The 19,678-nt window shown below is 40.6% G+C and overlaps 1 pseudogene; it reads right to left on the bottom strand.

Annotated features, from left to right (window-relative positions):
• Positions 1 to 210: 210 nt before the first annotated feature.
• On the bottom strand, positions 211 to 18,607 carry LOC140492675 (Ig heavy chain C region-like; annotated as a pseudogene).
• Positions 18,608 to 19,678: the final 1,071 nt, after the last annotated feature.

The following is a 19,678-nucleotide window of genomic DNA, read 5'->3' as shown; positions in this document are numbered from 1 at the left end:
TTACTCTGTCTCTGACCCAGGGTGTATCTGAGCAGAGAACATTAACTGCACAAGACACTTGTCCTAGACCTGTTAATAATCCACTTTAACTACACAGATGGAATGGAAGTCAGGGTGGGAAACAATTAATTCAGTATTTAACTCACAACTGGAGGGAAAAAAAACACTTCTATTACTTCTGTTGAAATATTAAATGCAACTTTGAGATTTTTATTGACATGAATTAACAGTGTCCATCAGTGCAAGCGAAATATTTACAAAACTCGGTTTACCGCTGGATTTATCGACTGTTCTGTTGATGATCTTCAGTGGAATCGCTTCATGCCCCACCACACAGGAGTAAGAAGCACCGCTGGCCCACTCCTCCGCTGTAATGGATAACAGGCTGTACATGAAGAAGGAGATGTTGTCACTCTCCGCCATCACCACAGTGTTCTTGTAGTTACTGGGATTCACCGGCTTGTCATTGTTTGTCCACTTGACGAAGATCTCTCGGGGGGAGAAACCTCTCACTAAACAGGTGAGGGAGAGAAACCTCTGAGCGGAGATTTCTTCTGTTGGTGGCAGGAGGACCGACACTGATGGCTCCAGCGGATTAATCACTGCAGAATATTTGAGACAAAAATAAATCAACCAAAAAAATCCTGAACCAATATTACAATTTCACTAAATATTAAAATATACCATGTTTAATTTGGGATTTATTCAATTCCGTTGACGAAAGGAGCAGAATGGTACACATTCTGTCCAGTTAAAAAAGTAGAGTTTAATGTGAAAGTTGCCTCCATGTTTCCAGCCCACAACAAGGACATTCTGTCCAACTTTCATTGATGATGGTGACGTCAAAACCCAGGCTTCTTCCCACTTTATCTGACTTAATCAGAATACAAAATCCTTTGGTCCATCTTTTTCTTAATCAGCTACCTAACTATCCTGCCTTCAGATGCACCATTAATACTCCCAATGGTGTCTGTTCATTACCAATCAAAGCCTGACATTGATGTAACTGGATCTGGATTACACATGGGATCCTTTGTGTTTTAATCTCACCGCTCACCTTTCTCCTTGTGGATGGAGTCTCGCCGCGGAGTCGGTAGATTCTGATGGTACACTACACATTCAAAAGTAATACCACTCAGCCAGGCTTCAGTAGAAATGTCTAATTTGCTGATCACGCTGTCGGGATTCTGTCCAGGCTAGTCAGCAATCTCTGTTTTCAGAGGCTTCTTTTCTTGTTTCCAGGTCACGTTGACTCCAGAAGGAAAATTGGACACAACGCAGGTTAACGTCACCGTCGCCTCCAGTAAGACTTGTTCTACTGGCGGTGGGAGGATTTTAACGGTGTTAGGGTGGCACTTGGTATCTTCTATGAAACAAAAATCAAAGTCAATGAAAAATGCCCCTTTATGATACAAACCGCCAATCTTTAGATTACTTCTTCACAGGGTGAAGACACCACCTTCAAAATGGCAACTCCAACTATTGTTGAAACGATGCTTACTGTTGTTGATGTATTTTGATTTGTGAAAGCATTTGTGATTACCTATAACATACCCTGTGTAATTACTCCTAAAGAACACTGGCCTTGTAACAAGTGAAACCTGAAAAAAAATAAAATAATCGAAGATACCATCATGTAACCCATGGAATTACCTTTCTTTCAGAGTCTGTCTCTCACTTAAAACCATCTATTGATACTTGTGACAAGAGTAATCTCAATATAATGAGTTCATTTCCATGTTCATAACCCATAGGTGCAAATGCTGTTGGTCATGCTGACTGCCAAATCACATCCTACATTTTAGACAAATTATAATAAATAATAATTATTCTCTTTGCAGAGTTCTAAAGTGTTACAGGAGGGGTGAACAGCCATGGAAATTCTGTTCATTATATTTAACGTGATCAAAAATACTTTGCGTTATTGGTGTGATGTCATTCTCTAACTTATGCCATTGTTCCTCGTGAGCTGTGTTTGGAGTAGATCGGAAAACAAGACATTGAGTACAGCATTGGATATCGAAAAGGACACCCATCTCCTTAAGTCTTTCCCTCCATTCAGTTTGTTCATAACTGGTCTGTACTTTCACTTTATTTACTAAGGTGCGTTTTATAATTTCTTCATAGAGCAGGGGAGAAAAAAACAAACAAAAGCGTCTTAAATTAATCTACAAACGCGATGGAAATGTGCACTAATTTTATAGACATCCACTACTCACTATGTAAACATCGCTACCCCAAACCAGGCTAAATCAGCCTGTCTCGAGTTCCTCGTTCATTCATCCCTATTGGACCGTTCTTACCAGAATTTATTCTCCTGCCTCATCCACTAATTACAGAGACCATCTTAAAGAAGCTCAGTGAGATCACGTTTATCCCAGTTGATGTGATACCCAATTGGTCTGTGGTCTGATCCCATAAATGAAGTTAAAGAGCTCAGTACCAGATAAAAATCGATGTTGTACAATGTCCAAGGCCAACAGGTCATTCCTGAGCAGGGAATAAAGCATTGAACGCATTTTGATTTATTTTCAAGTAAGGGTCACTGCATATTTTAACCACGTCTTTTTGAGACCACAACATCAAAAGATAGAGGATCAGAATAAGGCTGTACGGCCAATCCAGAGTTTAGATCAGAATGATGCTGGAAAAGCACAACAGGTCAGGCAGCATCCGACGAGCAGGAAAATCGACGTTTCGGGCTATAGCCATTCTACTGTCTTCTCTAAACAAGAGCCGATCTATCTCTGGCTTGAATACACACAATGGCCTGGCCTCCACAGCCCTCTGCAGCAACAAGTTCCACAGCCTCATCACTTTCTGGCTGAAGAAATTTCTCCTCACATCTCAGTTCTAAACGGTGCCCCTTTGACCCTGAGACTGTGCCCTTGGGTCCTAGTCAGGACTACCAGTCAAAACATCTATTCCACGTTCACCCGACCTCAGTCTCTCAGTATTTTCTATGTTTCAATCAGATATCTCTCCAATATCCCCCTCCACCCCCAAACTTATCCTTGAAGCAGCCCTCTGAACGCCTCTCCCAGCATGGTCAGGCAATAAACTATTTAACAAAGCTCACTGTCTATATATCTATCTTCAACAGAGAGGAAACATGTTTTTCTGACTTGCCAAAATGTTGAGTCATGAGCAATGCTAATGTAACACTCAAACTGAAATGCGATATGTGGCATGTTGGGAAACGAGAAGCTGTACCGTACTGTTTACTACGCCTGATAAATGAGCATGTTTGATTCACATCTGAGTTCCGAATGATTTGTAGCTCTCTCAGTGTGTGTCTCTTACCCTGGAGTGCGGTGATGTTTTTACTTTGAATGTTCTCTCCATGAGTGACCTGGCAGGTATAGACTGTGCTGTTGAACCATTCACCATAAGGGACCATCAGCCGACTCGTCACCGAGAAGTTCCCGTTTGCCTCACACACGGGAGACATGAAGAAGCCAGAATCCAAGCGTCGGCCATTTTTCAACCAACTCACGGAGATTGACTTCGGATGGAAATCGATGATTGAACAGACGACGGTTGCAAACTTGCTGCTTGCGATTTCTTCACTGGAGCTCACAGTTACGAGAAGAGTTGGTGGGAGAATACCTAGATCATTAGGAAACACATCGCATAAATTATCTGATGAATTTCAGAACAAATACAATCAGTTCTCATATATCAAGGTTTCTTGTGGTTAATTGATACAAGAATCATAATTGTGCAGAGTGCTGGAGAAGCTGGGATCCACACAGAAAGATCAGCAGGACAATGTGAAAGGCTAAAATTATAGGACACTGCAAGGGAGTCAAGGAGGCAGAGAAACGGTAGGCCGGTAACATCAGAAGGGAGATAGCAACGTTGGATGGTTTTCGTTTTAATGACAGAGTCTGATGAACAAGGCAGATGAATTACCGGCATAAATGAGGAAATGATGCGGTTGCTATCACGGAGACATATTGAGAGCGGGGCAGGAGTGGCTATTCAACATTCCAGGATTTAGTGCCTTCAGGCGAGACAGGGGAAGATGGAAAAGGATGGGAGCGGGGGTGTGGGGTACAGAATGTTGCTTCTGTTGCAATTCTGACAAGAGTAGTTTAGGCTGTAAAGAGAAATGAAATCATGGATACCTCCTCGAACAAAAGGCAAATGGATAGTACTTCAAAACCAAAATACAGCAAACATAACTACTGGGAGAGCACGATAGACCTTACTATAGGTCCAAAAGACCAAGTGCAGATACATGGGCAAATTTCAGAGAAATGTAAATTAAATCGGGGAATGAGAAAAGAGGTTATTAACTTCCTCAGCATAGGCTTGGATATTCATTTTGTCAAAAATTTAGAGGGAGCAGAATTCTAAAAATGCCCCCAGGAGAATATTTTAACAAAGTATGTGTTTAATACTGAGAATTTTAATCCAAACCTTGCAATAGAGGGGTGAACCTGGACTTAACTTTAGGGAATGAAGTCGACCCAGTGGGTAAAACCTCAATGGTGGAGTACTTTGCAGACAGTGATCGTAAATCAGTTGGATTTCAGATTGTACTGCAAAGGAATAGAAATTGGCCCAAAGTTCTGGAAAGGGGAAGGACAATTTTAGTAAGATCAGGTAATGACTTGACCAGAGTGGACTGGAAGCTGACACTTATTGGTAAATCTGAGTCAGAGCAGTGTGACACATTTAAGAGAGAGATAAGAAAATCACAGGGAGGACATTTCCCAGGAAGCCACTGAGTGGGACCAAGAATGCAGTGGGCTCTGGACAACAAAGGGAATGGAGGGTGAGATAAAGAGAAACAAGGGAAGCTTCCAGTCTAAACTGAAATCTCAAAACAATAGGAATTAGTATGGAGTATAGAACATGCAAGGGGGAGTTTGAAAGACAGAGGAATTAGAAGAGCAAAAGGGACCATGAGAAAATAATAGCAGTCAAAATAAAGGAAAATATTTTTAAAAGTTACAGGCTCATTCATAATAAAAGAATTATTCTGGAAACAGTAATTTCCATTAAGTGTATTATTGGAGTGGAGCTGTAGGATTAGGTTGTGGTCAAAACGAACGTGTTGTGCCAGTGTTCACTAGTAAGAGGGACAATGTGGGGACAGAAAACATGGAGGGGTGTTGGGATGAAGTTTTCAGAAATTAGGACATATGACGTGATGTTCTGTGTTGTCTTGCTGAATGAAAATTGGTTATATTTCCAGGGCAGATGAAAAGTATACCGAGCTGTTGAACGATGCAAAGGATGAAATAGTTGGGTCCCTGACAATAATTTCTGGCCACAGCAGTTGTGCCAAGTGAGTGTAGATCAGCCAACGTTGCACTGTCATGCAGGACGAAGGAAGGTATAAATAATGAAAACACAGTTCTGTCAAGCTCATCTCAGTGGTACGGAAACTATTGAGAAGTGAAATTAGTCTTCATTTGGAAGATAAATCAACAATTTTCAGCACGATTTTATTGTGAGGAAGTCATGTGTAAGAATTTGATAGTAGTTTTCAGAGAGATAACTCGATGTCCAGATGATTGAAATAATCAGAGCCAATGGGATCGGAGTTAATTTGTCAGATTGGATCGAGAACTCGCTGAGTGGTGGGAGCAGGGGATAATAGTCATCGGGTGTCTGCGTGACTGGAAATCTATGTCTCCTGGTGCTCTGGAGGGATTGGTTTGATTTCCTTGTTATTTCTCTTACATTACAATGATTAAGACTCAAATTTAGGAGGATTAACCAGTGAATTCACAGATGAAATGAAAACTGTCATGTTGGTAATCATGAGCACAATGGCTTTAGATTGCAGGAGGATATAAAAGGGTTTGTTGTATGTGAAGTGACGTTGCAAATGGAAATTATTCTGAATAAATGTAAGGTGATGTAATTTGGCAGAAGAATCTGTGAGATATGACGTTTTGAATGGTGGAACCCTGGAAAGGCCTGAGGATCTTTGGTGCATGTACCCACCGATACCCTATCGTACTGTGTCATCTGGATAAAGAGGCTAAAAAGGTGAGAGGATATTTTCTTTTATGAGCCGAGACATTGACAATGAAGAGTAGGGAGATGAAACTGGAACTTAAGAGAACACTGGTTAGGCCATACTGAAGCGTTGTGTGCATGTTATCGAAGGAATGTGATTACACTGAAGGCAGTATTGATGAGATTTGCCAGGATCTTGCCTGGGTTGGAGGGTTTTAGTTATGAAACTAGTTTAGATAGACAGGGGTTTTCCTTGGAGCAGAGGAGAATTAGGGAGAAGATTATCATGATGTCTAGAATTATTTTAGGCACAGACAGGGTAAACTGGTTGAAACCTTTCCCCTTGATGGATTGATCAATGGCTCAGGGGCACAGGGTGAAGGTAAGGCCAGGAGCTTCCAAGTGGATCTCAGGGGAAAACAAAATCAAACAGAGGGTGGTGTTAGCCTGGAGCTCAGCACCTATAAGTCATGTAGAGACTGAGCCCCTCATAATAAGTATGAAGTACTGCGATGCATCCTTGCAAGGGCAAGTCAAACAAGGCAATGGATCATGTGCTGGCACATGAGACTGGAATAGTTAGGTGGCTGTGATTGGTAGGCGTGAACTGGATGGTTCAAAGGGCCTTTTTCCTGTGCTGTATAAGGTGATTCTGTGAAAACGGTTATAAATAATGCCTTCTTCATATTAATCCCAGATGCTCTGTTTATCTCAGTTCCCACAACACGTACCTGGACATGGGATTTCTTTGCTCTTGTGTGACCCACTGTGTTGAACCTCACAGTAGATTTTGCTGGGGCAATCTGCCGCTGACCCGGGCAGGGTTAACTGGCTGCTCAGGGTGTAGGTTCCGTTCTTGTTTCTCACTGATGGATAAGTCTTAAATCCAGTCGTGATTAACTCCCCACCTTTCTTCCAGGTTACCTTGGTGACGTCAGGGGAATAGTCCATCGCCAAACAACCAAAGGTCGCAGAACTGGTGTCGTGCTCCTGACAGGAGGAGACCAGGCCATAAAGCGTGGGGGGAGATGGTGTCTCTACAATAGAATGACCAATTGAGCATGTTAGTTTCTGTCCATTTGACCTTATCAGTTACTCAAATGTATCCTCAGCTGTAAACGTTTGCCAGTATGCTCCCACTGAGTCTACAGCATAACTGGAGTTTATTTTTGTTTAATACCAGTTGCTGATCATGATCATTGGTTCCTTCTTTAGAAACATGCCCTCGACCTTGACCATTGCCATATAATTTAGGAAGAAGAACATCCTGATCCCACCCCAGTAACTTTGAAGATCTCACCAACTGACACTTTTACTGGATTGCTGTTAAGAGCAGAGAACTTTCACAAAATGCAAACTAAGGAAATGCAGATTCATTGAAATTCTACACTGTGTGCAAACAGGCCATTTGGCCCAACAAGTCCACACTCACCCTCTGAAAAGTAACCCATCCAGACCTATTCCCATACCCTATTATGCTGCAGTTAACCCTGACTAATGCACCTAACCTCCCAATCACTGAACACAACATTTGCAATTCCCCCAGCTTGCACATCTTTGGACTGTGGGAGGAAACGCACACAGACATGGGGAGAAAGTGCCAACTCCACGCAGACAGTCACCCGAGGCTGGAATGGAACCCGAGTCCCTAGCACTGTGAGGCAGCAGTGCTAACCACGGAACCAGCGTGCTGCCCCACTTGGTACCGTGCTGCTGGGAAATACCCAACCGCTGGCAGTACCCTCGGAGAGAAATCAGAGTGAATCATAGAACATAGAACATTACAGTGCAATACAGGCCCTTTGGCCCTCGATGTTGCGCCACCCTGTCATACTAATCTGAAGCCCATCCCACCTACACTATTCCATGTATGTCTGTATCCCTAGGTAAAAACAATGTCTACAGATGCTGGAAACCAGATTCTGGATTAGTGGTGCTGGAAGAGCACAGCAGTTCAGGCAGCATCCAAGCCTGTCCAATGATGACTTAATCTTGGCGAATCTACTACCGTTGCAGGCAAAGCATTCCATTCCCTTACTACTCAATGAGTAAAGAAACTAACTCTGACATCTGTCTTATACATATCTCCCCTCACTTTAAAGTTGTGTCCCCGCGTGTTTGCTGTCCCCATACTTGGAAATCAGGTCTAGTGAGCCTTCCTCACTTATCAATGCAAGGCAGAATGTTCTCTGTGGGAGGAAGGTCACTGCAGCAGCAGCACAGGCAGGAGCTGAGCACTGGGACTGGGAGGAGGGCTGTCACGGCTGAACTCATGCCAATTGTCTGGAAGTTGAAACATCTAATTTACAATTATCTGAATTCTGGAGGCCTCTGAAAAATGGAGTACCATTAAGGTTCAGAGACTTTGGAGTGTTACAGCTGAGTATTTACGTAAATATGATTTGAGAAATGAACTGGTAATCTTTAACTTTAATAACTATCAAATTGACACGCAGTTCACCACCAAACCTCATCTTTCAGACTAACCACTGCACTTACTCTGTCTAGACCTAAATTTCCACTCACATTGACAAACCCTACCCATTCATGCCCGGAACACACAACCCCTATCACACAAAACACATCCAAGGCAATCCATATTGGTAGTATAGCTGAGAAGAGAGATCTCGGTGTCCATGTACATAGATCCCTAACAGTTGCCAGCCAGTTTGATAAGAGTTATTTAGAAGGCATACTCTGTGTTGGCTTTCATCGATAGAGGGACTGAGTTTCAGAACCACGAGATTAGGCTGCAGCTGGACAAAACTCTGGTGGGGCCGTACTTAGGAGTATTGTGTACTGTTCTGGTCACCACATTATAGAGAGAATGTGGAAGCTTTGGAAGAGTTCAGAGGAGGTTTACCAGGACATTGTTTGGTATGGCGGGAAGGTTTAATGAGAAAAGGATGAGGGTCTTGAGGCTGTGTTTGTTTGAGAGAAGAAGGTTGAGAGGTGACTTAATTGAGACATAAAAGATAAACAGAGGGTGGACAGTGAAAGTCTTTTTCCTTGAATAGTGATGGCTAGCAGGACAGGACATAGATGACAGATGTCAGAGGTTGTTTCTTTACTCAGAGAGGAGTAGGGGCATGGAGCGCACTGCCTGCAACAATAGTACACTCGCCAACTTTAAGGGCATTTAAAAGGTCATTGGATAAACATGGATGAAAATGGAAAAGGGTCGGATAGATAGGCTTCAGATTGGTTCCACAGGTCAGCGCAACATCGAGGGCTGAAGGGCCTGTACTGCACTGTAATGTTCTGTATTCTATATTCCAGATGGACATATGATCTCAATTCCTTTCACTCATTTACACTCCTGCCGCCCTGCACCTGGCCCATGGTGAATCTGGCCCTGACTGGACCTGGCACCATCATTTTCACAACCTCTGACAAAAGCCCACTACCCAAGACATGACCTCAGCCCTTGATCACTGACCTTACATCTTAACCAAGTCAACCTGAGCACATTGCATCCGAGCTCCTTTCGCATCTGTGCTTTACAACCTACCATTTTGCCAGACTCTGAGCTTTGCATTTTGACAACACGTCCACCTGTCACTTCATTACAATGACCTTCCACCCGAAACATCCTGGCACTCTGCCCACCTCTTCACTAACCAGCCTGGCATCCTGCCCACCTCTCCATAAACCTGTCTGGCAAAGACAGACCTCCTGCATTTCAGCTCAAACTACCCGTCACCTTTAAGCACAATTTGAACAAATAATCCTGTGACCATTACCATTTACCTTGATGCCACCTTGCCAGACAGAGTGCATGCAAGCTTACCCAGCAGCCAGCCAACACCTCACAGCCTACCAGCCCAAACTCTCCCACATGCCCAATCTAGCCCCTCACTTGCTCACCACCTTCCAACTTTGAGCCTACTCCACCATAAAGTCAGTGAGTCATAAAGTCGTACAGCACAGAAACAATTCCTTTGGTCCAGCTCATCCATGCTGACCAGAGTTCCCAAATTAAACTAATTCCACTTGCCTGCCTTTGGCCCATATCCATCCAGACCTATCCTGTTCCTGTAGCTGTTCAAATGTCTTCTAAATGTTGGACCTATCTCTGCATTTACCACTTCCTCTGGACAGTTACAACATGAAGCCCTAACTCCTGCACTCAGTGCTCTGACCAATGAAGGTACATGTGCAAAACACCTTCAACACACTAGGTACTTGAGACAACGCTTTCAAGAATCTAAGAGTCTGAACCCTCAGGTTACTCAGTGTTCAACATCACTACCCAGTGCCGTACCATTAACTCTGTAAGACACAATGAGTCTGGACCCTCAGGGCCCTGTGTTTAAACATCACTATCCAGTGCCCTACCATTAACTCTGTAAGACACTATGAGTCTGGACCCTCAGGGCCCTGTGTTTAAACATCACTATCCAGTGCCTTACCATTAACTCTAAGTTGTGACCTGATTTATCTTCTCAAAAAGCAACACGTCGTATTCATTTAAATTAAACTCCATCTGCGACTCCTCAGCCCATTGGCCCAGCTGAAGAAGATGTCATTGTACGTTTAGATAACTTTCACTGCCAATTATACCACCAATGTTGGCATTACATGCAAACTTACAAACCATGTCCCATTCAAAGTTTTCATGGCTTTCAACCAATATTGTAGCCTGTTTCCCTTTCTCCCACATATCTGTAGCATTTTTTTAAGGATTGAAGGAATCTATCTCCTTATTGAAATCATTTAATTTTTTGTCCTCAATCAATTTCTGTTGTGGAGAATTCCAAAGGTTCACCATTCTTTTGCTGAATAGTAAACAATTAGGTTCAATGCTATCGAGTGTTGGGAAGATTGGTGAGCAGCAAGATTCATGATGATCCCATGAATGGAATAGCCTTCTAGAGGGGTCGAGGTGCCTTCTTCAGCTTCCATTTTGCATGCTGTCATGTCCCTTCAGCAGCATGTTCCAAAATTGTGATCCTTGAAGATAAGGGCGCACATGTATGTAAATGCTTCTCCTGAAAGCTTTCCTCCAAATCAGACTTCAACTTGACTCTCAACTATTTCCCTGCCCGTTTCCTTTTCCTCAATCACAGCCATGGGACTCACTTCCTACCAGCGCTGTGAATGTGCTAATACCACACAAACTTCAGCAATTCAAATAGACTGATGATAACTGGTTTCTCAAGGCGATATAAAAAGTCTGACACTTCCACACCGGTCTAGAGATTCAAACAACCACTGGAAGAATTGTAAATTATTTGAGGCACTTGTGTGTCTATACAAGATGACATTTTTTCCTTTTGTGTGATGTGACTGTGTTTTCACTGAAGGAACAGAGCTATGTCTTAATCATATAATAGGAATCAAGCATCCCTCATTTTTAGCAAGGCAATCACACATTATATTTCTTTATTCCAGGGAAGTATAGTGTTAAATTAATGAAATATGATGATTGGGATGTTTCAATTGGAAATAGTCAGAGATTTTAAGTTTACTTTCATTAGCAATTAATTCCAGCCTCATTGTTTCACAGTACTCACAGCAATGTCTTTCAGAAATGGTGTCTCCCTTTGTTTACTGAATCAGTAAATCTGGGATAGTTTTTGCTTGTTAATCAAAGGTGTTAAAGAGTTTTAGCCAAAAGGAGACCTGCGGATTTAGCTCACAGACGCTCTATGATCTAAGTAAGTGGTGGAACAGCTTGAGGGGCTGAGTGCCCTCCTCTTGCTCCTACCTTCATTGCTCCTACATTGTGTCATTCATTAAGCTAGCACTGGCGGTGAATACTTTTTATTAAAATATTTCAACAAATTACTTGTTTCACACATGCTTTAAAAAAATTCTGTTGATTATTTGGAACGAGATCATTGACATTTTCTATTTGAGTGATCAAAATAACTTCCACCCAATTACAGCAGCCACTGCACTCTGGAGTGGGTTGTTACTTCATAATAGTTTTTTGTGAAACTCCAGCTCGAGATCAGGGAGCTCAAATTCAATGATTCTCCGATATTTAATATCTCTGAACGTTCGCAATTTGTTCAAATGCATCTTTTCTCTGAAGAACGTGTTTAATCGAACAGAACTTTTTTCAATGAAACAACAAACTTTAAATGCTAGAAAACCAAAATAAAAGACAGAAATTTCTGAAGAAACTCAGCAGGTCCTGTGGAGAGAAGGCAAGGTTAACCTTTCGCATCCAGAGACCCCCTCTTCACCAAATTGTTTTCATGGTTTTGGCACAAGAGCTCACACCTGTTGAGATAAACAGTGATTACGTTGTCTTGACTCCTGTTGGAAAAAGGATTCTTAGCAGAGGTACTGGATGTTCGGAGATAGCAATTGAAGACCAACTGAAAAGCTATCTCCATCTGCTGCAAGTGTTGGATTTAGCGGAACGCCCACCGTACTGAACAATCAAATTCAGCGACAGCACTGGTTTAATATAAAGTGAGCACTTACTCCATTAACACCATCTAGCGATGCCCAAACGCTTGTGAACAAATATTTATCTGGAAAAGGCTGCTAACTGCCAAAATTCTGTTTAATATCTAAGAGACACAAGTCAGGACAGCGATTGAATACATTTCACTGGCCTCTGTGAGTGGAATTCCAACAAACACCCAAACATCTCAATCTGCTTTCTTGCACTGAAGTAACCTGATAAGAGATGGTGTTACATACCTCTCTAACAGGTTGTAAGTGAACACAGGCCACCTGGCACAGAATCAGGAACACTATACAACATCACAACAGACCTGAACACAATGAGCTCGACACTATCACAGAGAACAAAGCCCACCTGTTCTGACAGTACATAAACCATGTTAGTTATTAACACCTTCCAACAACCAGGGATTGTTCCAGAATGTTTGTACAATGAAAGTAACATTTCAACATTTATCCAAGAATATTTTGACAGCAGCTCCAAATTGTTCAAACTCTATGGGAATTACAGAGGAATAAAACTAGGAATTGCATTGCCATCAATTCACTGTCACTGGATTCCAAACTCGAACTCCCTTCCTCTTTCCCCCTGTGAATGTTGCTGCACCAGACCGTCTACTTCGTTTGAAAAAGATTAAAATGTTTTGAAGTGTAATATGACCGTTGCCAGTGACATTAAAAGCTGATAATAGGTTTTCAAATAAAAAGATGCAAAAAAATTCTGATTCTACATTGTGCCACTAAATATGTCCTGCATAACTGAGGCATAAAAGAATATATACAGCATATTTCCATCTGCCTCGCTCAATCAAATATCTCTTGTTGCCAACAACCAATTTCAAAACTCTTGCTAACTGCCTTTTGTTCCTGAAACGTTCGTTCTGCTTAGAACAACATAGTCAGGGCTCTCAATTCTGAGGCACCTAATCGAATATTGTATTTCTGGCCTATAAAAGTGGTTTTGAAGCGCGAGATGAAATTGAACTGTCTGAGATTCAGGGATCCGAACTGGATAACTTACAAATGGCCAGGACCGTTGACAAGTTAGTCAGAGATAGCACTGAAACAAACTGTACAACAGACTTAATCCTAGAGGATACATTGCTCAACTCCTCACGTCACTGTAATTGACCATTCATCCGAGGAACTAACCAGTGGATTAATGTGAACAAGAATGTGTTCACAATGAACATAAATAACCACTGAGTTAATAAACTTAATAAGTCACTGTATTTAACAAAATTATTGAGGTGGGAAATATCACCAATTAAAGCACAGATCTGGAGGAAATGAATTATTCTCTAAATTATTTTTACATATTCTTAAAACGTTCCTTGAACTGTGGAGATTTTGCATGCACTGCATCAAGTCAATACTGCATTCCAGTGTGGAAAGCATTTCTGTTGAAGGAATCAGGGCAAGGTCATTTTCTTGTTAACTGCTTTTAATGAACGAAAATGTTTAAAAAGATATGAATTGAAAACATGCTTCTGTCTGGAGTTGCCCGCTTTAACAGATGTCTAAGTAAATGTGGGCACTGCTGCCTCACAGATCCAGGTACCCAGGCTCGGTTCCAGCCTCGGGTGACTTCCTATGTGGAGTTTACACAATCTCCCCTGTGTCTGTGTGGAGTTCCTCCCACAATCCAAAGATGTGCATGTCAGGTGAACTGGTCATGCTATATTGTCCATAGTGTTAGGTGCATTAGTCAGGGGTAAATATAGGGTAGGGGAATGGGTCTGGGTGGGTTCCTCTTCAAACGGTCGGTGTGGACTTGTTGGGCCGAATGGCCCGATACATACTGCAGGAAATCTAATCCAAATGATTGTCACACTTAACTAATGCGAGCAGTTTCCTTCCGATCACTACATTGCAATAAATCGGTCAAGTATTAATTAAAATAAATATTACTCTATTTTCAGTGTCTGAATAAACAATGTGAACTGTTATCCTCTAGTTCATGTCTTCTGCAAATTTGTGAACTCTGCATACGTCTGAACACATCGATGTAAAATGAATTCTCTGCGTTTGCAGCAAGTATTCCCATGGTTTTAAGAGTAGAGTTCCTACCGTATGGAAACAAGCCATTTGGCTCAACAATTCCACACTGACCCTCTGAACAGTAAGTAGCCCACCCAGACCCATTCCCCCGAATTTATATTTACCCCTGACTAATGCACCCTAACCTAGACATCCCTGAACACTATGGCTGTGCTAAATTACACAATCACCTGACTTGCCCATCTTTTGGATTGTGGTAGGAAACCAGAGCGCCCGAAGGAAACCCACGCAGACACAAGGAGAATGTGCAAACTCCACACAGGCAGTCACCCGAGGGTGGAATCGAATTTGGGACCCTGGAGCTGTGAGGCAGCAGTGCCAACCACTGAGCCACCATGCTGCCCTGCGAGTTCATGGGTGGATTATTTTAATTAATTCAAAATTTGGCCTTGGTCACATAATTCACTATAGCAGTTGTTTCCGAAAGAATGACTCTTCAGTTGATGTTTTGTTGTAAAATGTAAATATTTGTTTAAAATGCACAGATTGGGAACACCTAAAGCACTGTGCAGATTAAATAATTCAGTTAATGTCTTATTTTTATCCTGCAAATCCAGATTAATCAGGGACATAACAATGAATTAACTCAAGTTACGTGTGAAACTGATCAAAGCAATGAAACTGATCTGTTCTTCATAGAATTGAGCAGAATTTCCAAATGGTCTTTGCCAATGATCTTTTCCAGCCAGAAAAAATATGTATGTAGTGTACAGCGGAATTGAAAGGTGTTTCTTGATCAATTATAACACAGTCATGGCATTTTTGCTCAAGAGCAAGGACTATTAGAACATTAGACTTTTGAAATGCTATTTCTATTTCTCTATGACTTGTAAACTGTTTAAAGACAGACCTTGTGATTGACCTAGATAGTGGAGTTCTAAATTTGGATTGTAAAGCATGGATTAGATTAATACTTAATTATTTATTTGAAGTAAAAATGGCGCCCGAAGGTATCTGTTTTCCCTTCATTTCTAAAACCTTTGCAATTTGCCTTTCACTTAATAGTAGGCTTTATGAAATTTCAACTCGCATGCTGACTGCATTGAATGAGGAACCTGAAGCGGTTCACTGTCACCAACCGTGTAAACATTGCAAAAACAATTAATGAAACCAGAAACGGTTTCCCAAATATAACACATTTAATATTACCCAAGCACAGTCCCTGTTCAACAGAGCAATAATCACCAGATCACAACACGGTGTGTTTGCAGCAGAACCAGCTCTGCAAACATTTTCAACAGAACCAAGAACATGATGTAACCTCACATAAAAAAAAACAAATTGAAGTCTAACAAAGCTGCTCAGAATCCAGCAAACTAATGATTACATTGAATTGAAATAACAAGTCAAAACAACAACCTTGTTTGTGAGAGGACTTAACACTTAAAGCTGTAACGTTTCTGGCAACAGTTCAATTTATTTCCAACCTGCACACCCTTCTTGATCATGACAATCTTGTGCAAAGTACAGTAGAGCGGTTGAAGGCATATATTGATTAATCAATTCATGGTCAAAACAAAATTACTTGAATGGACAAATATTACCACATTATAATTTTAAGTTAGTTTCAATTACATAATCTGATCAATTCTGTCGTTTCAGATTTTAGTCCCAAATTTTATTTTGAATGAGGCTACTCAAAACAAAATTCAGCTAGTTTACAATTAGTACTGAGTTTTTTTTAAAAAGTCAATATATTAAAAACTCGTTTTTTTCATTTCTCACACTTCCGGGTTTCTTCCTTAAGTTGGTATTCAGTTACAAATGGATGTAATGTTTTCAATCAAGCAGAGAAAAATGTGTCATATAAGTTTAACAAATGCAGAAATGATTAATGAAAAGCAAAAGAACTTCATAAATATTGGTAATGAACAGTAATCCAGAGAGTCAATCTCCTCACCAGAAAGAAAACACCAATTACAGAAAGCATGAAAACGCTGATCAATTTCACAAACTGAATAAGAATTCAATCAACTCAATTCAACAGAATCAAGGAAAATAAAATCAGAATCCAATCAACTCAAAACAACAGATTTAAATGAAAGATAATCAGAATCCAACCAATTCAATTCAACAGAATCAAATAAAACAATTTCAAAAGCCAATCAACACAATTCAACAAAACCGAGTAAAATCAAAGTCAGAATACAATTAACACATTTCAAACTGAATCAACTAAAGCAAAGCCAAACTCCAAGCAACTCAATTCAACAAAATCATGTAAAACAAACTCAGATCTAATGCAATATAGCACCGCAAGAAAATTGTATGAGTTTCTAACCTGCTTGTCATCAACAAAAATAACAAAATAAATGAGAAAATATAATCATGGTAAGAACATATAATCAAGAAATGAATAATGATATTTTAGCATATTTTAATCATGTTTGGTAATATCTTGAACATCTTTGAATTCTTAGCGTTTGTTGTTGATAATAAAACTCACAGTCAGGGGGTCACTAACATTAAACATTATTTATAGCTGACAGATTAAGAGACATTAGGTGTTTCAAGTAACCCAGCCACACAGAATGCCCATCTGATCAAAAAAAGAGATACACTGAGCAACTGACTCTATCATCACCATTTTAACTATTTGCTGAGCCTTAACTGAAGTGTATAATCAGTGTGAACAAAAATCAATCCGACCCAAACCAAACTCAGCACAGCATCTGAGTTTCAATTAATTCAGAAATTAGTCACATGAATAGAAAGTTTTTAAAAAGTCACTAGGAAAGTTCAAAGTTCTTACCTGAAGTCACTGTCACCATGGTCCCTTGGCCCCAGTATTCAAGATAGTCACAGTGTTACATTCTCTGGACTGGGTCACACAATAACTAGCTCTGCATAAAACAAATCAAAAATCTACCATCATTTTAAATTTTCAGAACCACAGGCAAAATAAAGTCACGATAAATCTTCATCACATAATTGCGCTTGTGAATTCTGATCATTCTTGATAAACTTTAATACTGTTTTATCCTTCACAGAGTAACACATGAGCTGATTCTCAAAATTCCCAACGGTGTATTGATAATTACCCAACACTTTTACAAATTAAATAATGATACTGGCATTAAACCGCACAGAACTAATACTGCAGTGCAAGTTAAGGCAGTTTGTAGAAGTAATCACTGACTAGTTTCAAACAGTGGAGGCTGAATAGGTTTTTGTATTGATCATAATTGCAGTGTCACCCCAGTTGTACCCACTGTAGTATCACAATGATGTAGAACAGTACACTCATTCTCTGTTCTTTACTCTAGGTCTCAATTTTCATTTGAAAGAGCCATTTAGTACTGATCATGTTTAGAATTAATGCCATAGTTGACATAACAATTAGCAGTGATTTCTTGAGCTGTCAGATATATTAAAACTAACATTTTATCCGAGCATTTAATTGATGGAAGTGTTAGCAGTACATATGACATGCCCAAAACATTGTCCCATTGTGTCACCAGTTTGCTAGTTTAAATGGTACATTTCCTCTTTGATAGTTTTGTAAGAGGCAGCCTGAGGTCTGCTTCAGATCGCAGTTGGTATAATTGCATTTAAAACTCGTACTGACCGTCAGTTTATGATGGAATTGACAAAATGTTCCGTCGAGCTGTTTTTGAACGGGTCCAGCCTGGTTCCTCTTGCTGTGGTCTCTTGCACAGTAATAGATGGCGGTGTCTTCGATCTTCAGGTTCTCCATGTCCAACGCGAAAATGTTGTTTGAATTGTCTTTGGACGCAGTAAATCGATTCTTAATCGCTGGTGCATAGTTACTGCTGGATGAACTATAGTAGCTAACCAGCCACTCCAGACCCTGTCCGGGAACCTGTCGGACCCAGTACATGCCGTAGCTGCTAAGATCGAAGCCTCTGGTTTTACAGGTCAGTTTCAGGCTGCCTCCGGGACGGGCAGTTTCTGCCTCTGGCTGGGTCAAAACAACCTCCGACTGGACACCTTTAGAAAAGAAAACAAATAAACCATGAGCATTAATACAGATTAAATGATGGCTGAGTCTTTTACATTCCTGCGGTAGACTAACATTGAGACAGTGACAAAGACAAGACTTGAACAAAAAACACTCACATGATAAGAAAGTAAGGAATAAACTGAGAAAAATTGTAGACGCAATCATTCTGATAACTTGTGGGAAGCGGTTCTGTCAAGATCTTTCTAAACAGGGCCGATCCAGGAGTGTTGAATTACGGTCTAGTGCCCAGGATTTATATGGCCATCGGAAAGGGCAGGTTTACAGCTTCCGCCTCTTGGTTTCCTGCTGGAGGCTCAGACTGGATCCTGGTCTCAGCCCGAACACATGGGATCATGTATTTACGAGGTTACGCTGAAACATGGACATATACACATCTTGGGATATTTATTTTGCTGAATAGCTTCGTTGGGAGTGTTTTTATTTAAATGGTGGAAGTAAAATTGAGTAGCTTCAGGTCTGTTTCACATGATAGTTGCAAGTATTTTGTTTAAAAAAAAACAAATTCATTTGGATGTTAGCTCCCTTTATTTCTACATTCATTCACAAGCAGATAAAACTAAAATCAAAGTTCAAACATATTACCAGCTAGTAAAACAATTGAGCTTGTTTTCCCAAGATACTGCCAGTCTCTGTCCCACTACAAAATAATATGTAATTCATACTAAACATTTCAAAATTCAATTTAGACCACTGAACACAGAGCGTGTCCAAAGTGATTATATTTAGAATATTCAATTAGAAGTTAACTCCCTTTAATTCTACATTCCACCACAAGCAGATAAAGCTAAAAAGAACTTCAATAATAGTATTAACCAACAAAATTAGTGACTTTATTTTTGCTGTCACTCAAAGTCTCTCTCCCTCTCACTTTACAAAATAAGATACCATTTCTAATCTGCGTTTCTAAATTCAGTTTAGGCAACATAATATGGAGCATGTCTAAAGTGATTATGTTCAGAAGGTGAGTGTGTGTCACTAAACAGTTTGGACCCGGAGATTAGAAGCACCTCCTTACATTGCAGAATGTCTCTCCCTGCATCGTTTTTTTCAAATTGCTCCGACCCTAAAATGCATAATAAAGGAAAGCTGTGTGCCTGAGAAACAAAAAGTGAGTTGGCAGTGATACATAATACCGAGGTAAACTTTTGAAAGAGCATCTAATGAACAGTCCATAGATCCATATCTAACAGTCTGGGTACATCAGGAATGTTTGGTTAAATTAGAGAGTAT

This window comes from Chiloscyllium punctatum, chromosome 21 (assembly GCF_047496795.1).
Source record: "Chiloscyllium punctatum isolate Juve2018m chromosome 21, sChiPun1.3, whole genome shotgun sequence".
Lineage (NCBI taxonomy): Eukaryota > Metazoa > Chordata > Chondrichthyes > Orectolobiformes > Hemiscylliidae > Chiloscyllium > Chiloscyllium punctatum.
This window is presented reverse-complemented; position numbering and strand designations above follow the sequence as displayed.